General features: G+C 41.0%; 1 long non-coding RNA gene across 1 annotated transcript in view; it reads left to right on the forward strand.

The window, feature by feature from the left end:
* Positions 1-25,090, forward strand: part of LOC309845963 — a 155,199-nt gene that overhangs the window by 120,904 nt on the left and 9,205 nt on the right. The window contains exon 4 of the long non-coding RNA XR_014301627.1: positions 16,121-16,243. This is a non-coding gene — a long non-coding RNA (uncharacterized lncRNA). The remainder of the gene's footprint in view (positions 1-16,120; positions 16,244-25,090) is intronic.

Raw genomic sequence — 25,090 nt, forward strand, 5'->3', positions numbered from 1 at the left:
GGTTGGAAGCCGTCAGTTCATGCTATCTGCTCCTTGGAATTCTGTACCATGTGCATACATTACTTATCCCAAAACGCTGGGCATAAAATATATTTTTAAAATTAAAAACAAACAAACAAACAAAAAAAAACGAGTTGAGTTTTTGGTTGGTTTGTTTTGTTGTTTTTTTAAGTCAAAGTTGGAGAACACGGGAACCTGTGTTGCTGCTTCCCGGAGTTTGATGCCTTCAGGTGTCCTGGTGAAATTTCTAGAGCCATTTGGTCCAAGCAGCTGAGAAGGACAGCCCTGGCCCCCACCGTCACTATGCTGTTTGCTTTTTTACTTGCTGCCACCTTGACCCGGCAGCGTGCGGAGCCCCCGAAGAGCACGTTGCCCCTTCTTGCGGGCGAAGAGCTGACTTGCGGAGTTTTGCTCTTGGTCCTGTTTTTTCAATAAAGAAACGGCTTCACGCTTCACCCCCCCCCCTTTTTTTGGAAGTGCACACAAATGTCAAAATTGTCTTCAAAATTCCAACTATAAAGTTAACACGACCGGCAAGAGGGGAAACCGTCTGCTTCCCAAGCCTTGCCTTGACTATGGATTTTTCAAGCATGAAGCATTTAATAAGGCTTCCGCGTGCAGGATTTCATTTCCTTCAGACCAGACGCTACCTCACGGCTTCCGCACGCCGTCCCCTTGGCTCTGAGCGGCTGCCTGCAGTGGGTAACCTGCCCAGGCTGGTGGCCGCCCCCCCCCCCCATGGCAGCTGGCATGTGTTAGAGAAGAGATACAGCCATTAAGTTTCTAAAAAGCCGCATGGGTAGCCGCTTCTCTCTAAAACCACCAAGCTGCGTGTTTATGCCATTAGGGACAGTAGCCCGGGACCTGCTCAGAGGTCCCCTCTTCCCGCCCCCCAGATGTTGAGGAATGCTGCCTGTGGGAATTTTGAATTTTGAATTTTGGCACTCCTGGAATAGCAAACATTTTCTTTTCCCTTTTCCGCTTTCTTTTTTTGGACCCCAAACAACAAATACGAGTTTTGGGGTTTTGTTCTGTTTTGTTTTGTTTTCTTCTAGGAACCAATCCAGAAGTTGGAGATGAACCTATAACCCTTTTGTCCATGTGTTTTGATGAAGTGTTGGGTGGAGGGTGGCGGAGGGTGGGCATTTCCAAAGACAACTCATCAGGAAAGGGGGTAACTCAGCGTTTTTGCAATTGACCATGAAAGCTTGAAAGGCACGGCTTTATATAATAGTGCCAGGAATTACAGGCTTTGCTCTAAATGCCCACAGGGGTACAGCTGAATGCAAGGTATCTCTCATTTCTTCTGGTTGTATCTTTCCTCTGTTTGGATGGGCCGCAGCTGGGCCCTGTGCAGCCTGCATTATATCCGGGACCCATGCGGTCAAATGCATGGTCCAGAGTCAGAGCTATGTATCACTCTGCCGTTCTACCTACTGCTTCCCACCTTGTGGAGGGCGAGTGGAGGGGAGGAAGAACTTGACAGCTGCGAAGTGTGGGCCCACCTGGGTGGGCAGCTGCGAAGAAAATGTAGGACTGGTGCTGCTGGTGCGGGCAACTTTGTGTGTGGTTTTGACCCTTGCCACAATATCAGGGTTGGAGTCCGCTTGGGTGAGGCCCGACTTTGGTTCTTAAAATAAGCAGCAAAGTAGAAAGTTCAGAATATAAAGAGAGCAGAAACTCTGTGATTATCCAAAGGGTTTCCTGCTTCACTTTGTTTAGTTCTCTGCTTATAAGATGCTTTCCTCTATTCCTGTCATTTTCTTTTTATTTTTCATCACCTAAGATATAGACTGACCATCTTCTTTTGAGGGAAAAGAGAGGGTTTTGGCAACAAATTCGTATCTGTCTCAAAGTTAGGGTGGGTAAGAGGGGGGCCTTTGGTCGCCTTTTGTTTGCATTCCTTTTGGGGTGGAGATTGTGGAGGGTGGCAGTCATCCAGTGCTGTTGACTCTTTTTAATGTGGCTTCGCTGGGTGGGTCTCTGCTTTTTTTCAGCAGTAACAATAAACAATAACAAACCCTCAGTCTGAAAAGAGAAACCTCGCCCTGGGAATTTGCCACCATTCTACCCCTCCCCCACCACCTCTGTTTATTGCAACATTGTAAAACTTACCTAAGTACAAGCAGATCTGCCTGTCCCTTCACTTAGCCAAAGATAATCGTTGCAATTTATAAGTCCCATTTGTTTCTCAAAAGAGAGGGAAAAAAATCACTAGTTTTACAGCAAGTATCCCATATTTCATGGAATAGAATGTCAGTGACTATGGGAACCGCCCTCACTTACAGATTGCTAAGAAAGAAAAAAAATGCTATCAATTAGATTTACATATCGTTTTTCTCTCGCTTAGAGTTTTTATTTTCTTCTTAGTGAAATCTGTTTTAGAGCTACTTAGACATAGCTTATTATGATGTAGCATAATAAGTGCATTTCATGTGCATTCGTAAAAAGGAGAACATAAGCAAATGAAATTGGTTAAGGTATTCCTAAAGCTTCTTGACATTCAGATGCTGTTTCTTCTGAGAACTTTTCTACCCAAAGCCACAGATACTGTGATTTTCCACATACTGTCATAATCTGTGGTATCAGACATGTTGGTGATGCCACATTTATTCAAAACCATCCTCCATCGTCTCCACAAATTCCTTCCAAACCCCTGATACCCACCCTGCTACTTTGGATACATCCGCATATACCTTGGCTGCTTTCCCCCCAACTGCCTCCTGGCCCACAGAAATTAGGAGATTACCCGTTTTGAAGGCGTAAAACATGCGGGGGTGTGGGGGTGGGGGGATCGGTGTCTTGGAACTAACCCTTTGCCCAGTACATTAGGATATGTCAGAGATCTCTCAAGTATTATGATACATCGGGATGGACATGTAATGATCTTTTACATTTATATGCCATGATCGTTCAAAGATGATTAATATAGGGTCCTGGCCTTTATGAACCTTGCAACAAAGTTAAGAAACAGACTGAAATGCAGTAGTTACAATATGGTATGACCAGTGAGACAGCTGAGATATATACTCTGTAGTTGTTACAAAGAAAATAACAAAGATCTCTGTTTGGGAGAGCTGAATAGAAAGGAGATGTACACCTCCTCTTGGGATGGGTCAAGGGCTTGCCTAAGCTTGCATTCTTTATTTTTTTATTTAAATTCAATTGCGTTAACATGTAGTGTATTATTAGTTTCAGGGGTAAATTTAGTGATTCATCAGTTGCATGTCACAACACCCAGTGCTCGTGACAACAGTGCCTTCCTTAATGCCCATCACCCAGTTACCCCACCCCACTCACCTCCCCTCCAGCAACCTTCAGTTTGTTTCCTAGAGATAAGTCTCTCTCTTATGGTTTGCCTCCCTCTTCGTTTTTTTTTTTTTTTTAAGATTTTATTTATTTATTTATTAGAGAGAGAGAGAGCATGAGAGGGGAGAAGGTCAGAGGGAGAAGCAGACTCCCTGCTGAGCAGAGAGCCCAATGTAGGACCCGATCCCAGGACTCTGGGATCATGACCTGAGCAGAAGGCAGTTGCTTAACCAACTGAGCCACCCAGACACCCTTGCTCTTTGTTTTTATCTTGCTTTATTTTTTCTTCCCTTCCCCTCTGTCCATCTGTTCCACATACAAGTGAAATCATATGGTATTTGTCTTTCTCTGACTTACTTTGCTTAGCATAATAAACCTCTAGTTCCATCTACATTGTTGCAAATGGCAAACCTCATTCTTTTTGCTAGCTGAGTAATACCTATTGTATATATACCACATCTTTTTTTTTTTTAAGTTTATTTATTTATTTGACAGAGAGACATCACAAGTAGGTAGAGAGGCAGGCAGAGAGGGAGAGGGAAGCCGGGTCCCTGCTGAGCAAAGAGCCCAATGCGGGACTCGATTCCAGGACCCTGAGATTATGACATGAGCCAAAGGCAGAGGCTTTAACCCACTGAGCCACCCAGGCGCCCCATATACCACATCTTCTTTATCCATTCACCTGACAATGGACATCTGGGCTCTTTCCATAGTTTGGCTATTGTAGACATTGCTGCTATAAGCATCAGGGTGCAGGTGTCCGTTTGAATCATTACGTTTATATCCTTTGGATAAATACCCAGTAGTGCAACTGCTGGGTCCTAGGGTAGCCATATTTTTAATTCTTTTGAGGAAACTTGTTTGGTTTTGTTTTGTGTTTTTAAGGTGAGCCTCACACATGTCTTAGCCACACTGCACACAGGCAGCGGGCACAGCCTGAATAGAACCACCACCGGCCCCCTCTGACTGGTGCTCTTGCGTTGTTTACCATGGGAAGGCCATCACCTTTGCAGACCTCTGCAGTTTTGTGGGAACAGGAGGTACACTAGGACTTCACTGGCCAACCAGGAGGAATCGGAGAGGAAGCTTGAAACATGTGGGCCAGGCCAACAGGGCTATGTGCAGCTGGCCCTGAAAGAAACTAAGCCATAGTGCATGTGACACCAGCCCAAGGGTGTGGTGAACTTGGGGCTGACACTGAAGAGATGATGGTAATGTTTCCTGGCAGACATGCTGTTCTGCCTCGCCAGCGGCGGCGTTGTCTTAGCAGTGAGGCCCCATCAGCAAGTGCAAGGGAAACACGGTTCTTCCTTTGAGCCACGAGAGGAGTCACACCATGGTGACGGAGGTTCCCACGTGAGAAAACTGGAACATACTTCAAGGATCAAGATAGAAGCCAGTCCTAGGGAATTCCTAGGAGGACTTCGACATGTTGTTCAATGGTCTCACTGAAGTCAGTAGCTCGCCCCAGGCATACTGTCTTCATGCTGCATGACTAAGTCTAGAACTTTCTTCTGCATCCCACCCCATAGGGGGTGAGAGACTTCTAAGAGATTGCCAGGCTTGCTCAGGATTGGCCCAGAGAATTCCTTAAGTAAACCTATAGGGAGTATGTCTTTATCGCTCCCAGCGAGTGGGGAGACACATTTTGCAGAAGGGATGTGAGATTCCAGGGTGATAGACAACTGCCAACATTTATCTGGCTTGAGGATGGTGATGGAGTCCTTCAGAACCCAGTGGTACCTGATAGAAAGGGAGACTCCTTCTCCCATAGACTTAACCTCAAAAGAAAACAGAATGTGTGCCCCAGCTTCTTTTCCTCAGTCAGAGGCTTGTAGAAGGAACTATCTGTGGCTACAACTCAACTTCCTTCCCAGAAAGTTCCTCTCTCTCTCTACTTTTTTGTTTGTTTGTTTGTTTGGTCTGTGTCTGACTTTCATTGGATCATAGCTCACTAGTGGGTAGGGTTGTTGCATTGAGAATGGCTGAACACCAATGAGTGACTAATGTTTTCCTCTGCTTCTGATGGCAGTCTTCGCAGGGCAATCCCCTGCTCACACTTCTGTTTATTGCCTTCTTCCCTGGGGCTCTCTGTTCTCAAATGGTAGGGTCATCTGGGCAGTGCTCCTGACCCACCTCACAGAGACATGGGGGAGCAGGGCTTTTCCGGTGTAGAAGGAACCCAAGGCCCCACTCTTACTGCTTTTCATCAGCAACAGCCCTGGTTAGCAAGAATTTTCTAAGGTATCTGGGCATCTTTCCTTCTGTTTAATACATTTTGCAACCAACCTGGAGGATTAAAGAGATGAGAAATTGAATTTGAACCTTGACACATAAGCTCAGCCTTGAAACCGTAGCACCATGGGCATCAACCTTGATCAGTGGTAGGTGCTCAATAAATGTTTGATTTTATAAAGAAATTTAGGGGCCTGTGTATCATCACTGCATTTCTCCATCTGCAGAGCTCATTAATGTTCACATTTTCTCCTCAGTTAAGCTAAGGACCTCTTCCTTGTCCCAGCAACTAAGAGTTGCCATTTGGCGATGTTAACTCAGTTAACGTGTGCAGCGGCCATGTTTCAGACCATGCCACAGACTATTAGGAGTTATTTTCATTCACTAGAATACAAGATAAATAGTGCATCTTATGCCTTTTGACAGTAATTATTTGTTTAGAAGAAAAATTTCTAGGCTAATGTGGCATGAATATAAAATTATAAATCAGAAAATTTTGCACACTAAGGAGGACTGGACAGTGCAGAGTTGGAAGGGAGCAATGAGTCACCTGCCATTTGGGAAACAGTTCCCCTAAAGTGTACCAGTGCCATCTGATCATAATTTTGGTGCAATGTAACATTATCTTCTATGATTAGTGGGCTTCCTACTTGAAAGAAGTATCCTTTATATTAATTATATATAAAAAATGAGATGATTTTTTTAAAGGAAACAGAACACAGATTTTTGTTTGTTTGCTGTGACGGTGTTTTCCCAAGAGTGCCAAAAGGTTCCTTTCATTATAAAAAAATACCTTGAATTAAAGTTTGGGAGTCCGAAAGAAAGATTCCATTGGCTTGCATCATCTACACATTACAAATCTGTTAGAGCAAATTGATGTTTCTAAAAAACTGCGAATAGTTGAAATCTACCAAGCAATCATTTTTCTTATTTGTCTGGGTGATAATAAATAACTGAAGATTTAACTCAACTTTGGATTTTTGACTCATCATTAGATGTTACGTACACACAAGATTAACTAAGAGGAAAAAGGTTGGGTCTGTTAAATACTCTGAATATACAAATGGTTAATCTACTGTGTAGTTTGGGATAAGTCAATTAAATTTGCTAGGTCTTTGTTTCCTCATCTGTAAAATGAAGGGGGTAAACTAGAAGGCCCTATGGGAGGTCCATCTTTTGGTTTATTAGCCTTTCTTTACCTTCCTTTTCCCCTTACCTTACTTGGGAAAAGATGTCTGTAGGTCGTAATACTGCCAACGAGTTGCAACTAGTGTATGCTTTCCTTTTATTCAGACATTTATTTCCATCCCTCTTATTTTATTGGCTCTAGTTTAGAGTAACAACAAAATGTAGATGAAATGCTTCCTGTGCATGAAATAACTTCAGCCAGAGCCTTACTGCTATCTAACATATGGTGTGTCTTTGCACAAGGAACTGGACCTAAGCATGATATAAGGGCTGGTAAAATGACCTTTGCACACACTATGGAGAGGGAAAGAAGGAGCTGTGCACCTTGGAAAATCCTGTTATTTTTATCAGATGATGTTGTGCCAACATGAAAACAATACTGACTGAGTTCTCACACTGTTTGGCTAGGTACGCCGATCTGAATGTCCATTCTTTTATATACCATTTCTGTGTCTATAATTACTGGTGAAGTGCCTTCTAAACATGTAGTTCTAGTTTGCATATTGTGGTAGTCATCCTCTAGGGGGTCCCCCAATTGAGGGACCCCAGTCATCACCTCCCCCACTAAGCAGGGTTGACCAGTTTTAAACAACAGGAAACTGTAATGGTGTATGACTTCTTAGGGTGAATGGTAGAAGACTTGTGTCCTCCACTGTATGCTCTCTGTAATTATTCACTAGGGAGGAAGTCAGCCACTGTGTCAGCAAACATTTCAGTAGCTTTATGAAAAATATACACGGTGTGATATTGAGTCCTGCCAGCAGCTGGTACCAGCTGGCTGGTGGTTGGATGAACCATCTTGGAAGTATACCCTTCAACACCGGTTGGTCTTTCAGATGACTGCTATCCCAAGCATCATATTTATAGCGGCTTCAAGAGACGCTGATCAGAACAACCCAGCACTGAGCTGAACCACTCTAGAATTCCAGAGCCACAGAAACTGTGTGAAGTAAATGTTTATGATTGTTTACAGATGCCATCTTGGAGAGGGGTGATAACCTGTCATAGATAACATAGACAACTAATGTACAACTCAAAAGAAAAAGGTGGTAGGTATTATTTTTGTGGTCACTTACTCAGATGTGGAAAAGCAAAGAATGTTCCATATTTTTACATAAGCCAATTTAATCTCTATCTTAAATTTCATTGTGTCTGATTATGGGGAAAAAATATCATGGAATATTCAGTAACTTTGGATCTTAACTCAGTTAATTTAGGATTTTTCCTCACTCTCCCATCTGCCTAAGAGTGGCACCTGTGTCTGGGGGATAGTGACTTACCTATTGTCATAGTGTCAGAAGTGTGTAGGTGTAACTTCTCCCTGATCTTTGTAATATGTCCTCAGGGGCATTCACTAAAATACTAATGAAACACTTAGGTGACTATAGGTGTATTACCAATAAGAAACACAAAAGTGGACTTCTCAGTATTCTTTCAAGGTCAAATGCTCTTCACCATTTTATTAGTTCTAATATTTCATTAAAATCCAGGGGAATTGTACAGAGCACAGAACAGACCAATAAAGTCTCACTTAAAATTCCGTGGCTTCTTGTGGAGTTAGAAGGCCAATGTTAATTTAAATGTGTCGACTCTTTCGAAAGTCCGTCCTTTGTTGGGTGTCACGGGCTCTCCATGAAGTTCTAGTAACACCCCGAAGCTGTTCTGGAAGTGTAGAAAGGAAAAGAAACTACTTCAACATTAGCTGGTTCTTTAAAGTGAATGATATTTTGGGGAGCTTTCTGCTGGATGCCTCAAGCTGCCTTCAATATTTTAAAACAATTTTTTTTTTGTTTTTTTTTACTTGCAACTCCTTGGGAATAATCTTCATTGTTCTCCCCTTCAGTCAGAAAGGAGTGAGTGTGTTGGATAAATGATGGGTAAAACATAGCAGTGACAGAAATGTGGGTTCTTAGCTCCCAGGACTGGAGTTGCCATACTCACATCCTTGGGTAGATAACAGCGCAAGACCCTTAAAAATAAATTACCTATGACAGTCGATCAGGACAGATCCTGCTGTGTGGCATGTCCCTTCACATGGTATACCCCAGAAATGAACATAACTAACCCTTATATTACAGCTCATTTGAAGGCTTTCTCTTTATCTCTTAGCCTTTGTTTCTGTACTAGAATTTAAACGACTTTCATCATGCTCCATGTTCACTGATATCTCCGGGATTAGGTCATTTCTTCGGAGTAACAACCTCAGACACGCTCCTGCCATGCAACTCGCCTTCTATTTTTATTCTGGAGCCAGCAATTCACTTGTTAGCCTCCATAATTCTCATACAAGCTGAAGGATAAAAATAATACATCGAGGGGACATTAATGTGAGAGATTCTCTCCTTTTGTAAGGGATAAAATTTCATGGTTCATTTGCTCTTTTGATTTTTCTTGCCACTTCCTAATTTCAGGGTCATTGTTACTTGTGAAAAAGTCTGAGTCCTCAGACTGTATTTACCATGCAGGCTCTAACTGTATTTCTTTTTCTGCCTTGCGTATTTTGCTTTTTATTTATTTATCTATTTTGGAGTTGCTTTATCATCTTACAGTATTGAGTCTGGATTCATTGCCTATATTTTGTATGTGAGAGCAAGTTATAAAGGAATGTCATAACATAGTACAGAAAGTGATGAAGGAGAGAACAATTATATCACACCCTGAAATGAGGATCAAATCAAAGAAGAAATGAAGAAAGACTGGTGTAATAGGAAGCGTTATAAGTAAGACCTTAAAACGAGATGATTCGTATTGTAGTTCGTGTCTAAAAAAAACAAATATAAATTCTGATGTTTAAGGCAAGCTGTAGAAGGCAAGGAATCTAAGGCGGACAGTGAATGGATTACTGTGGTAACTGATGACATACTGAATTCAGGGAGCCATCAATTATCCTGTCCCTTTGAATTTCCATTGCAGCATCAGGAACTGTCAGTGAAATGTGTTCTTGGAGAGACAGGCTATTCTATTTAAAGTCAGAAAATTCTACTCCATGAACAAGGACATTCCCCCAAAATAATGTTCACTGTTGTATTTCAGGAACATTATCTTGTTTTGAAAATATTTTTATTCTCTCTTGGCTGTATAGATACTATTTGGACCCATGTGGACTGGCTTTAAGTCAAGGGCCCATGATGGACTCTGTAATCAGAGATTTTTCTCTTATCTTCCAAACCAGAGTCTTAAAGCGGCATTTTTTTCCCACATAGAAATACACTCTGTCAACTCTATCACTTTCATCCTCAATATCAAAAGTATCTGGGGGTGCCTGGATGACTCAGTTGGTTAAGTGACTGCCTTCAGCTCAGGTCATGATCCCAGAGTCCTGGGATCGAGTCCCACATCAGGCTCCCAGCTCTATGGGGAGTCTGCTTCTCCCTCTGATGTCCCCTCTCACGCTCTCTCACTCTGTCTCTCTCTTTCTCAAATAAATAAATAAATAAATAAATAAATAAATAAAATCTTTAAAAAAATAAAAAAAGTGTCTACCAAGTAGCTATTAACTTTTTGTTGTCATACAAATCCTAGAGTTAAACCAACAATACCTAGTCTGTAAAACATAGCCTGGTGGGTTGTTTATACCATGTTAGTGTTTGTATCTGTGTGTGTGTGTGTGTGTGTGTGTGTGTGTGTGTGTGTGTGAAAATAGATGGAAAAACCTAAACAAAATGATATTGAGCAAACATCAGTAGCATCTAAAGAAGCTATTACATGATGGATATAAATGAGTTGATCTCAGGAATGACAAGAGGGTTTTCAAATTAGAGAAATTATAAATGTAATTTACACATTAATGAATTATAGAAGAGAGGCCATATACTGATCTGAGAGCGGAAAAATCATTTGATAAAATACAGAAGATATTCAGGCTAAAAATACCTTAGCAATCTAGCAATAGAAGAAAATATTCCCAGCCCATTAAATATTATTTACAAATACCTAGAGAAAACTTCATTCTTAATGGAAAGATATTGGAAGGACTCCCTTTAAAATTAAGACCAAAACAAGGATGCTTACTATCACCACAGACATGCAGCATTTATTTATTTATTTATTTATTTATTTTTAAAAGATTTTATTTATTTATTTGACAGAGAGAGATCACAAGTAGGCAGAGAGGCAGGCAGAGAGAGAGAGAGGAGGAAGCAGGCTCCCTGCCGAGCAGAGAGCCTGATGCGGGACTCGATCCTGGGACGCGAGATCATGACCTGAGCCGAAGGCAGTGGCTTAACCCACTGAGCCACCCAGGTGCCCCGACATGCAACATTTATTGAAGGCCAATCATTTCCATAAGACAAGAAATTAAAAAAAAAACCAAGGAATAAGACAGGCATTATTTAAAGATTAATGATTTACATTATTTATTAGAATAAACAAAAGACTGAGGCAAAATGCAAATACATAAGATCAAGATACAAACATTAATTACATTTTTAAAATACCAGCTAACCATTATTTTAAAAACTGCATGACATTTAAAATAGCAATGAAAACATATAAGATCCTTGAAAATCTAACCAAAATTGTATAGAACCTGTCTGAAGAAATTATAAAACTTCATGGAAAGACATTAAAGAAGTCTTAAGTTGTGACATTTATCAGGTAGATAGGTAGAAATTTCCAATATCAGAACATTTTAATTCCTCCTAATTTGATCTATGGAGTCAGTGCATTCCAGTGTAAACAAAAAACAGAAACAAAAACAACCTCAATCGGATTTTTAGAGACACTTGAGACGTTTCTAAAATGTATGTCAAAGAACACAATTTCCAGAATACACAGTAAGGTGGGGGAATTATCCCACACTACTTCAATACTTATCAGAAAGCTTTTCTAATAATGACATGTGGTACTATTGTATCTTCTGTTACAAACAGAAGAGAAAACCTAGAGAAGACACACACATACACACTTATCAATACTTGATATATTATAATGATATTATTTGATAATGTTTCCGAGACAGTTATCAACGTGGAAAATAATAAAATCTTGTCCCTACCTCATACCATATACAAGGTCATGTATATACAAGATTCAGATGGGTTAAAGGCTTATATGTGAGGCAAAACTGTGAAGTATTTCAAAGTAAATATAGGAGAATATCTGTTTGATTTTGGGATAAGGGAAAAACTTCTTAAACCAAAAAACATTAACATCAAAGAAAAGATTGATATTTGCTTGTAAGAAAATTAAGAACTTTGGGGTGCCTGGGTGGCTCAGTTGCTTAAGCATCAGACACATGATTTCATCTCAGGTCATGATCTCATGCATCATGAGACGGAACCCCCACCTCTGGCTTCATACTCAGCACAGAGTCTGCCTAAGATTCTCTCTCTCTCTCTGCCCCTCTCTGCCCGCCCCCCGCCCCCGCCGCACTCACTTGAGTGCTCTCTTTCTCAAACAAATACATAATTGTTTTTAAAAAATCAAATTAAGAACTTCTTTCAAGTATATGATAAAAAAGTGAAAAGATTAACAGAAAAATACTTGCAATGAATATAAGCAATATTTAAAAAGATCTATACATTAAAAAAAAAGGAAAAAGAAACAATTAAGTAGAAAAATAGGTAAATGATAGGTATATCCAAGAAAAAACCTGAATAGCCAACAAATATCTGAGAAGGTGCCCAACCCCATTAGTAACCCAAAAAATGCAAACTAAGACCATGATGAAATGTAATTTTCCATCTAATCAATTTCCAAAAAGTAAGAAGTCTGAAATACCAAGTGTTAGCAGGGATATGGATAAATGTATATTTTTTCCTACTGCTGTTGGGAATGCAAATTAGTCAACACTCTTTGCAAACCAATTTGGCATTATCTTGCAAAAATAAATGTTTCCATTGGTCCGCCATCCAGCAATTGTTCTCCTGGGTACATGTCCCTGGAGAATCTTGCCTGTGTGAACCATGCTGGGAATAAGAGTGATCATGGCAGCACTATATATAAAAGAATGGACTGGAAACTTCATAAGTGCCTCTCTACAGGAGAAGAGAATTAGGTCATAGTCACACAACAGACTACTATGCAACAAGATAGATGACTCTTAACAACATAATAGTGAGTGAAGAAAGAAGTTCTAGTAAATGATATAAATTCATAAATTTATTGCTATAAAGCAAGCAAACAAAAAATCCCCGCACCAAACTAAACAATTTATAGTTTAGAAGGATGTATTTATGGTTATATTGTAAAAGTTCTTTATACAAAACAAGGGAATGATAAATGCAAAACTCCAGCCAGTGTTTATCTCTGTCAGGATAGACAGTGAGTTGAGACAGCAGAGAAAAATATTGATAGAAGCAGTGATTCTGCAAAATTTCTGGTCTTTGTTGAGGTGGAAAGTTTAGAGGAGTTTATTATATTATTATGTTTCCGTGTGCCAAATATTGCAATTATAAAATTTAGGGGTCATGCAAGAAGAAAAGATATAGGATAGTAACATTCATATACTCCTGATTTTATTTTTTGAATTTTTAAAAAAGAAGAAAGATTATTTTGCAACAAAAAGATATGGTAAGACTAGAAGAGGCTTAATGTAATTACTAAAAGAAAAAAGCCAATCTGAAAAGGCTGCATACTGTATGAATCCAGAAAAGGCAAAAACAGTGGGGCCAGTAGAAAGTTCAGTGGTTGCCAGGGGCTAGAGGGGAGGGAGGGAAGAACGGGCAGACTTTTTAGGGTATGGAAACTATTCTGTAAGTATATATAGTTATATATAAAAATATATATAATATATTATGGACTTATAACATAATATTATATGGGCTTTACTATTATAAGCTATATTATATATAGCTATATTATGGGCTATAGTATTTTAAGCCCATAATATGTTGTATGTAAAATATATGTATTTTTGAAACTATATATATATATATATATATATATATATATATATATATATATTTGAAACTATGATGGTAGATACATGTCCTAGTACATTTGTCTAAACCTACAGAATGTACAACACTAAGAGTGAACCCTAATGTAAACTATGGACTCTGGGTCTTAATGGTGTGTCTGTGCTGGTTCATTAGTTGTAACAAATTTATCACTCAGGGGAGGCACGTTGATAATGGGGAGGCTGTGGGTCTTTTAGGACAAAGGGTATCCTCTGTAATTCCCCTCAATTTTTCTGGGAACCTCAAACTCCTCTGAACCATAAAGTTTATTTATTTATTTATTTGCTTTTTTTACTGTTACGTTGTTAGTCACCATACAGTTCATCATTAATTTTTGATGTAGTGCTCCATGATTTATTGTTTACATATAACACCCACTGTTCCATGCAATCCATGCCCTCCTTAATACCCATCACTGGGTTAGCCCATACCGCCCACCCCCCCTTCCCTCTGAAACCCTCAGTTTCTTGTTCATATTCTCTCATGGTTTGTTTCCCTCTGATTTCTCCCCCCTCAGTTTTCCCTTCCTTCCCCCAAAGTCCTCTGTGTTATTGCTTATGTTCCATGTATGAGTGAAACCATATGATAATTGACCTTCTCTGCTTGACTCATTTCACTCAGCATAATCTCCTCCAGTCCCAACCATGTTGATGCAAAAGTTGGGTATTCATCCTTTCTGATGGCTGAGTAATATTCCCTTATATATATGGACTACATCTTCTTTATCCATTTGTCTTTTGAAGGGCATCTCAGCTCCTTCTATTAAAAAGAAAAAAAAATGAAGAAAGATTCTTGAAGGGAAATAAAGGGAGAAAATATCAAGTTGTCCTTAGACATCTCACAGCAGGACTACCTGTCAGAGACAGTGCAGCAATAGCCACATAGTCCTTTGTGAAAGAAAAGTTTGGCTCAGTCATATTACCACTCAAGTTCAAATACAAAAGGAATTCTCAAATATGAGAGAAGTCTAGAAACAGCACTCATGAGTAGGAAAAAAAAAAGTTTACTGGATGCCAAAATCCAGCCAACCAGAGACAGAGTAAAGAATTCAGGTATGGGGGCCTGGGGAGGGGGGTGCCTGACTGGATCAGTCAGGAGAGCATATGACTCTTGATGTCAGGGTTTTGAGTTCGAGCCTCCATGGGGTGTAGAGACTACCTAAGTATTAAAAAAAAAAAGAATTCAGTATTGGGAAGTCATTGTAAAGAGCACTAAATCCATTTAATATGGAACTAGGAATAAGAATAATGGTGGGGGGCACCTGGGTGGCTCAGGGTTAAGCCTCTGCCTTCAGCTCAGGTCATGATCTCGGGGTCCTGGGATTGAGCCCCGCATCAGACTCTCTGCTCAGCGGGGAGCCTGCTTCCCCCTCTCTCTGCCTGCCTCTCTGCCTACTTGTGATCTCTCTCTCTCTCTGTCAAATAAATAAAATATTAAAAAAAAAAAGAAGAAGAATGGGAGGACCATGATCACAAAACATAAAGCTACTGTTATAAGCTCTGCCCACTCTCCCTACCATTGCCAACAACCAATTGAAATGAAAAAACACAATGAACAACAAGTGTGATGAGGGAGGGTAGCAACACCAATGCCCCCCACCCCATCCCATTTCCTAGCAGGGCTTTGTTAGAAATTAACTGGCTACACACACACACACACACACCATGGTCTTCATGATGGGACTTCTTACTTAAAAGGATTTTTTAGGGGCACCTGGGTGGCTCAGTGGGTTAAAGCTTCTGCCTTCAGCTCAGGTCATGATCCCAGGGTCCTGGGATTGAGCCCCGCATCAGGCTCTCTGCTCCTCAGGGAGCCTGCTTCCTCCTCTCTTTGCCTGCCTCTCTGCCTACTTGTGGTCTCTGTCTGTCAAATAAATAAAATCCTTAAAAAGGGGGGGGTGGATTTTTTACAATTAATGCCCAGAGTAGTGAAGGAAGATTTCTTGGTAAAAATTAGCAATTCTTTCTGCTTTGCCTCATATTCTTTTTATTCTGTTGATCAAGGAAAACGAATCACTTCTCATTTTCAAAATTCCATGTATAGCCTTATCCCATTTTCATCAACCAAGTTCTTTTCCTCTGTCTTCTAATACCTCTTCTGTGATTTCTTCTGTCTCTGTAGATGTTCACCCAGGAACACTGGTTATTTGTGGTGTTGTATTCGAAGTGATTGGTTGCTTTCTTTTTTTATACCTTTCTGTATTTGTTTGAATTATTTATGGCATAGGTTTCATTTTTTAAGATGATACCAAAGTAATTACTTGATTATAATTTGTTTTTGCTAAATGGAACAGTGAGACATTTGAGGATTTTTCACTATAGTAGAATAATTTAGGGTTGTAATAATGTGTAAAATGGCAGTATCCTTGAAATAAAGAAGTGTGTCTGTATTATGTTTATATCCCTCATAACACCACACACAGAGCAAATGCTCAATAAATGTTTCTTAAACATAATGTTATATATTTTTTTCTATTTTTCCTTTAGATTTGAGAAGAGCCAGAGAGAAAACACCCCCAAGAAATCATCACATAAACACTCTCCTAAGAAGATTCTCTTTGAATTTCATTTGCTGTGTCTCCTCAAAGCACGGCTACAGTTTGTACACAGGTAAATACTACACCCTCGTTAGTCGTCTTTTAGATCTACATGCAAACAATTATTTTATTTATTGTTCATTAAATGATTCAGCAAATAGTCACTGAGAACCTACTATGTATAAGTACCTTTCTGTGTTACACATATAGCAATGAGTCAAAGGATGGATTATTTTAGTAAGAGAAGACGGGACAAGAAGCAAATCGACAAAAATATAACTTCTCATATGGTGATAATGCTATGAAAAATAGTATAGGTAAAAGGAGAAAAATGACAAGGTAGGGGATGTAGGGTGGCCCAGAATCTTTCTCTGATAAGGTGACATTTGACCAGAGACATGAGTGACCTAGAGGAGTAAGGCATGTAGATATCTTGGTGAGGATCCTTCCAGATAAATGTTGGTCAAGCGCAGAGTATGAGGCCTGATCACAGGTGCTGGCCTGAGCAACGAAATGAATGGGTAGGTTCAGGGAGATAAAGACAGCTTTGGTGGGACGGGTGGGGCAGGGGTGTATGGGGAGGGAAGAGTTTGGTTTTAGATGTGTTTAGTTTGAGATGCCCTTTGGCCATCCAAATGGAAGGGGTGAGTAAACAATTCGGTGGATGAGTCTAGAAGCCAAAGCACATGTTGAGTGATACAGACTGAAGGTCAAAATACATGTATAATTACATTAAAAATATGTACGAAGTCAAATATAAGAGTCACCTTAATGCAACATAGATTAAAATAATAGTAAATGTTGCTCCCTAAAAAATCACCCGCTGATTTTGAAATGTAATGCAAATTGCCAGAGCAGTTTTCTTTCTAAGAAATAGACTCTTTGAATTTGTGTTTACAAGAAGAAAGGCATTGTGTTCCGAGCTGTGCCGTGGTGGTTTTTCTGCCCGTCATCTGAAACAGCAAAGCAGGGGCTTGTCAATGAGGCACCACTGAATGGAGGTAAGATCCTTTGTCTCACTGAATGCTGTGCTTGATGACCTGGCTTTGCACAGCGTTCTGGTGTCCTCACTGGTTTCCAGGCAGGAAGACTGTTCAGGGTGAAGAACTCCTGCCTCGTGGGTGCCATGAGGCTTTGACAAGCAGGTGGCTCCCCCATCAGACTTTCAATGGAGCCAGTATGTCAACAAGGAAATTCTGCCAATTAGTGAATGATGGTGGGCTGTGGGGCAAGTCAGGACAGGACCCAGGAGCGGTTTCACCAACAGACCTGAACATTCTATTCTCTCTTCCCTTTGCCTCATGGTCCTCAAATGCCAGTGTTTCATGTTGACCTTGGTTTCCAGTGGCTTTCCCCTGGCCCCGGCAAGGCCTTCCCCCTTCTCTCTGTCATTCAGTGTAACTCACACTGAGGTTGGAGATCAATAAATTTCAGTTAGGCTCAATGTTGTGAAACCTGGCTCAAATCTGCTTCTAACAGCCACCCAAACTTGGGAACTTGTGGATACCCAAGCAACATGGCACTCTGAATTCAGAGTATGCACTATTCTAAGTCTTCCTATTTAGAAAACGGAGCATCATTTGCATGTCTCATAAAGATCCAGTGATATATGTCTCACGAAATTGTCATCACAAGGATGTGTAAGTAGAGGAGATAAATGATACGTAAACATTACTCATTTGGAATTGAGAGGCTCTCCCTATGTCCCACATGCAGACTTTATAAGTAAAACCCAAGTGTAAATTGCTGTATGAAAATCTCAACTCAAATTCAATGCCCTCTTGTCTCCCCACTCCATGGTGAGTGGCAGTCCCAAGTCTTTCTCCATGATTTCATGAGATCTTTGATTCCTCACGGTTCACTCTAGCTCCCTCAGGTGCTGTCTCTCTTTCCCCCCACACCCATTCATACTCCCCAGCTGAATCCTTTCTCTGGTTTTCGCCAAAAAAGGACTCACTCCTACAAAGCATCTGTGGGTCTGGTAGCTTTCCTAGAGAGTTCAAAGGGAAGAGGGAGGGAGGCCATGGTACGCTACATGATTTTGGTCATCTTACCAGCTTTATCCCTCCTCTCTTTCCCTCCTGCACCTTGAAGTCTATACTCCGTCTTTACTGTGGTCATAACAAGGTTAGGTTCTCACTGAAAGCGTGGCCTATGAGTACCTCCACTTTCATAGCATGTAACAAGTTTACCTTGTACATTCTTTGAGTCACAGTGAACTGTCCAATACCTACAGCTCACCAGGATTTTATGCCTATCGGTATTACCATCATCACATGCAAATAGGGCCAAGGGGAGCACAGACTCACGTATTACACAAATGTGTGTCCTCTTTTCTTCCTGGACCTTACTGACAAAGCACAAGTTTGAAGACAATAAGTATTAAGAGTTTCAAGACAACTTTAGTGGCACTCCAGGTATGTGAACTCCTTCTGAGTGAGGTGTCCTTGACTACACAGATTGCAAGCCCACGAAACTCGGGGCTGGAAGGGGCTCTCCCAGTCTGAGATGAGACTTTGAACTTCTGCAGCCTTGGCTGAGATCGAGCAGAACCCTACGGGACACCAAACCGGAAATAGTCGGTCACGTCCCTCCTAGATATCTGGCCCACAGGGATTGTGAGAGATAATAAATATTTATTACACAGGAATAAATAACTGAATCAGAAACAGTAAAATGCAGACTCATAGATTCTAATTTGGGGGTCAGGCTTTAGTTCAAAGTAAGCAATTTTAACCATCATCCCAACCATCAGGAAAGAGCAAATCAAAGCCACAGTGAGATATCAGTTCACACCCACTAGCTGGGCGACACAGAAAAAGATGCTGATAACAAGTGTTGGCAGGAATCAGAATCTTCACGTACCGCGGGCAGGAGGTTAAAATGGTGCAGTCACTTTGGAAGCACTCTCAAAGACCATCAAAGTGTTACACCTAGAGTTACCAAAGGAGGCAGCAAGTCCCTTCCTCGATTTGTATCCAAGAGAATTGAAAGTAGTGTCCACAAAAAATCTTGTATGTAATGTTTATGCCTACATTATTATTCATAAAAGCCCCCAAGGGAAAACAACTCAAATGTATATTAATTGATGAATGGATAAAAGATTCAATAGCTCTAAACAAAGGAATATTATTTGGCAATTAGGAGAAATGCAGGGATGCTTGGCTTGTTCAGTCAGTGGAGCACACAATCCTTGATCACAGGGTTGTGGGTTTGAGCCCCCCCTCGGAGTGAGTTTACTTGAAAAAAGAAAGAAAGAAAGAAAGAAATGCATTACTGATACATGTTGCAACATAGCTCAACCTTGAAAGCCATGCACTAAGTGAAAGAACTCAGTCACAGAAGACCATATATTTTATGACTCTAGTTATATAAAATATCCCAAATAAGCAAAAATCATACAGAGAGTAGATTAATAGTAATTTTTTCTTGGAGCTGAGGAGAATGGAGAGTGATCCTAGTGGGTGGGGGGTTTCTATTAGGAATGATGAAAGATGTTGTAGAATTGATTGTATGATGGCCGTGTAACTCTAAGATGCTAAAAATTACTGAGTTGTGTTCCTTAAAGAGCTAAAACAAGGGGCGCCTGGGTGGCTCAGTCAGTTAAGCATCTACCTTCGGCTCAGATCATAATCCCAGGGTCCTGGGATCGAGCCCCAAGTCAGGCTCCCTGCTCAGTGGGGAGTCTGCTCCTCCTCCTCCCTCTGTCTTCTGCTCCCCCACTTGTGCTCCCTTTCTCTCTCTGTCAAATAAATAGATAAATCTTAAAAAAAAAAAAGGGCACTAAAATGCATGGTATGTGGATTACATCTCAATAAAGATGTATGATTTATATTTATATTATTTATAAAAATTTATTAAATTATTATCTAAGATAATCATCCCTAGTAATTCTAATGCTGTCAGTCCAATTTTTCCCCTGGAGAAGTGCCACTTTTAAAGGCGATATTCATTTAAAACAAAAAAGCTTACCTGTAAGAGTCCTGAGTAATTTTCTCACGTTTACCGCTCCCACCTTTCTAAAGAAAAACAACGTGAGACAAGTGAGGAAAAACTTGGGAGAAGACAGATCTTTAACTTCAAGTCCGAAATGACTTTTAAAATATCCAGCTTTCTTGGCGGGGAAGAAAAATAAGGCCAGCAGCAGTAAGGATTGAGATGAACTCTTGAGACGAGAACTAGGCTGTCAGAAACAGAAAAGCATTAATAGTTCTTCTTCAGAGTCTGTATAGAGGAACTTTAATTTCTCCATGAAGTGGTTCTTGTCCTTGTTCTTAAGGGACCCTGTCTGGGCCTGGCCGCTGAGAGTGTCGTTCATCTTGCTTTCTCTCTGAGGATCATTGGAGTCTCTTCTCGTAGCTGGGACAGGATGACAAAACCCAGGATGTACCTTATAATTTCTGTGAAAGCCGTTTTTATTCCAATTTTGTGTCTTGGATGCCTAGCGTTTCGCTTTTTCTCTGCAGAGCTTGCAGACATAGTAATTATTTAATTGTTCCTGTCCTATTTGTCATAGACAGGATTCGAGCCCTGTGGCAGCTGAAGCTGAACCCGCCGAGAAAGAGAAAAGCAAGAGGGTCTCTGCTCCCAGGGTCTTCCTTCCGTCTTGACGGATGCATAATCCTCCCTTTCTCTTATAAAATGGGGAAGATCAAACCATTGCTCTGTTTCCACTCTCTCTTCCTTAACCATAAGAGCTGAACTGTTTAAAAAAAAAAAAAAAAAGTACGGTCTTTTAAAGAAATTTGACTTCTAAACATTTTTTTGACTTCTACGCAATGTATAGAAACACTTGAATATATGTCTGTGTGCATATATATGTACCTCTCACATAACTCATAAATTTAGAATGGAATAATTTGATGGAACTTCAAAGATTCCTTCTTAAGCATCTAAGGAGACCCTGAGCACCAGGAATGGAGGGACCGTGCAAGATTTCTGTTAGCGTGAAGCTAGATTGTGCCCCATTGCCTGGAACTTGGCTTGTGGTCAGTAAGTGCTGGAGTTTTCAGAATTTCCTTGGGAGCTTCCCTGTTTCTCCTTTGGCACGTCTCTCTTTGTTCCCGTCCGTCCCAAGTCACTCCTCTCCAGGAGACTTTGAGGACTGCTTTGTGTGGCCTTGCCTATAACCTAACTCCCTCCGTGGCCAGACGCTTTATAACAGTCTCACTACAGGTCTTTGAGTGCTGTGTGCCCTGAGTTGCAAGGTAGCAAGACTGTTTTTTTAGGAACGGCTCAAAATGTACTGATTTTTCAAACTGTCTTGCTGGATGAGGCGGCAGATCTCTGCAGAGATCTGCTAGGTAACTGACATTGAGCTGCAGTGCCATTAATTGGAGGAAAATTCTTGGGTCCTTCCCTGTTCTGCTCCAGGAAGCTGGCCATCTGGAGCCCATGCGAGAGTCTAGTGGACATAGAAGGGGAGTAATAGTGAAGCCACAGAAAGGAAAGAGCCCCAGCCATCAGCACGAGAGTTCCAGGAACATGCCCTGTTAATTGGTTGGGTCTGCTGATGGAGCCAGGAGCAAGGCCGGGGGCTGTGGGGCTACACGGATCCCAACATGAGGGATTCCCCATCAATCTATGAACATTAGGTGCCTTTAAGCCTGCAGGAGAAACTTTCCACTTAAAGACCTTTCATTCCCCATGAGGAGGAATTCCACAAATGGGCTTGTTCTAGAAATACACAAAAGACAAAGAAGGACAGAGCATGTTATGATCAGGAGCTGAGATTGGATTATCTCTGCATCTCTTTCTTTCTTTCTTTTTTTTGTCATAGAGAGAGAGAAAGCACACACAAGCAGGCAGAGTGGCAGGCAGAGGCAGAGAGAGAAGCAGGTTCCCTGCTGAGCAAGGAGCCCAATGCTGGACTCAACCACAGGACCCTGGGATCATTACCTGAGCTGAAGGCAGACGCTTAACCGACTCAGCCACCCAGGTGTCCCTCTGTATCCGGAACTAAATGTGACCCTCTAGAGTCCTATTCCAGTTGGGAGAGGCCTGGTGATTGTCTGATTACCCATTTCCCGGGGCAGGGGGGTGGTGTTAAATCTCTAGCAATGGAAAAAAGTACCACCACTTCCTAGTAGGGTAATCACATGGCCTTTTAAAGCCTTTCCTCTCTCTCTTAATTCAGGAAAACACACAGCATTTTTGCTGCTAAATTCTAGAGATATTCTATTTGAACGATCAGGAAGAAATGAGCAGAGTTCATAACGGACAAAGATCACTTTGATTATAAGAGCACCTCAGAGGAGGCAAAAACAGCAACAAAGCATGTTTTTATCGCCATAAGACCACAGGCTCTGAGGGGCAAAAGATAGTCTAGTTTTTGTACAGATTTCCACACCGTGCTTTGCACCACACAAGGCTGGCTTCAATGTGTCCTTGTTTCTCTTCTGAGGAGCCCTTGATCTCTGGTTTTTCACTGAGACCCTGGAAGAATTTCCTGATCCTGACTGAGGGAGTAAACAGAGCTGGATCATTTAAGACAACAAAATGGGCCCTGAGGGACCAAACTGCTTGACTAAACCAAATCTTTGGCCTTGGTTTGAGGATGATGGTAATGTTATACTATGAGCTTCACTTTTCCAGTACAGCTCTAGTACTTCCATTTCATCCATTCTTTGGAACACATTGTAAAGAACTGGGCTTTGAGGTCAGTAAATTGGGTTTAATCCCCATTGGTCCCCTTCCAAATTGTGGCACCACTGACCTCTGACCCTACCTTTCCAAGATTCAAATGACTTCTCCTACAAAAAAGCTATACGAATATGGTGGCGACAGTTCCAATGAAATAAGCTAGAAGCTGGTATTATGGACTGAGTTGTGTCTACATTAAAAGCCATAGGTTGATGTCACAACCTCCCTGCCCCCAAGCTCTGAATGCCATCATGTTGGGAGATAAGGTCTTTAAGGGGTTGACTAGGTTCACCGAGACCCCTTAGGTCAGGGCTTCCATCCAATCAGACGGAGCGTCCTTATAAGAAGAGGAAGAGACAGTAAGGAAGATCATGGGAGGACATGTCAAGAAGGCAGCTATCCCTAAGCCAGAAAGAGAGGCCTTAGGAGAAATCACACCATGGGAAGACAAATCTCTGCTATATAATGTACCCAGCCTGAGCGAGCTTATAATGGCAGCCCTAGCAAATTAATACAACTCACTACAGCAACTGTACCTTAGTCCCTTTTAAATAAATAGTAGCAATTATTACCATTCACCAAACATTGATTGAACACCATGGTTGGGTGGGGGGAGGGGAATGATAAACACAGCCACAGTCTCTTTCTAAAGAAGCTCCTGGTCTGTAGGGAGATAATTATATTAACAATTAATATATTATAATGTGATTAATAAGGTAAAGAATATTCTTTACTTGTTCTACAGTTTTCCTCCTTTTCCAGACAACTTTACTTAATTTTATCAGGACATGCAACTGGTCCTAATTACTCTTTTCTTGTCGATTCTTTTCCCATTCCACTCTACCTGGACCTAGTACTCATTTCTTTACTTTCATTATTCAAATCTTATTGTTGTTGTCGTTGTCGTAATTTTTAGACTCATCGCTGTCATCTGGCCAGATAGTTCTAATTGTTCTGAATAGCATCTGAGCCCATCTATGGATATGGCTAAGAGATGGCTTTCCTGGCCACTCACTTGCATCAGGTTTCCATGACAACCCAAGTTTCCATCGACAGTTTTAACTTCGGTAGCGCTGAATGCCAAGGTGCATTTCCCCTCGCTTTCTCCATTACTCTACTTGAATGGCATATTTTACTGTGGGTTGCTCTGTAATTTTCTCTGTGCGGTTCCAAATGAAAGGTGTTTGGAATATGCAGGTGACATTCTTCTTAAACATTAAATTAATTTTACCTAGTATGGGTCATTTCGATTCTTGACAACAGCAGAAGACAGGTGTGCAGGAATTCACGAGCTGAAATTACCCTTTCTCTGGCTTTGTACACTCACAGGGTCACCTTCACATCTGAGGATAATTGATGGGTGTGTCACAATATTCATTAAAATTATGACCCATCTTGTCACTTAGAAGGGTCTGACACATATCCGGGAACAAGCCTTTATTTTTGGCCCCGCATGCCTTGTCTATAAAAGAATTATTGTGGAACAAGAAGCCCAGAATGTCTCTTAGCTCAGAAACATTCTTATTCTGCTCGTTCTCTTTCTAAACTGCAGTATTAATTTTTAATTATTTCTCATTCTGGAAAGCTGGGAATGATCTTAGCTCAGTGGGTTCCCCAGGAAGTCCCACATGAATTCTGTAGCATTTTTTCCTCTTTGGAGTTTTCACATGTACTTTATAGAATTAGTGCCCAAGGGGAGGGTGCAAATTAAAAAATCAAAAGAGCAACTATATCGATTTTCAGGGGGAATAGAGGAACACAGGAGCTTAAAAAAAAAAATAGCAAAGGTCTTGAAGCATGTCAAGAAAATGCAAGAGATCCCACTGATTCCTTCTAGTAGCCATGCAGATAGAGGTATGAAGAGCTAGATCATAGATGGGGCCAAAGAATTAAATCAAGGTTGACAAGAACGGGGGCTTGCCAGTGTGAAGATCTCCAAGGCATAGCTTCTGTGTTCCATGGCTTTTTGTCTTCATTGAGGATGGGACTGAGACTTTGAAAAGAACTATGGGCTATGAACTAAAAAGCAAACCACTCCGTCATGGGTTTGTCTCCTACCCGCCTGAACAGAGCTCTGGAGTCTTCCCTCTATGTACATGTTTTGCCTCTACATCCATGTCATTGTATCTAGAATGTGCCAAAAATTATAGCCAGTGTGCCAGGACTTTCTACATGAGGTTGGAAAATGCGGCATCCTGAGAACCAGAAATAATGCAGACTTGTGACCCAAAGGTCAGGCATGTGACTGTACGTATGACAAAGATTTCAGAGGTAGGCG

The sequence above is a fragment of the Mustela nivalis genome (assembly GCF_964662115.1).
Source record: "Mustela nivalis genome assembly, chromosome: 13".
Taxonomy (NCBI): Eukaryota; Metazoa; Chordata; class Mammalia; order Carnivora; family Mustelidae; genus Mustela; species Mustela nivalis.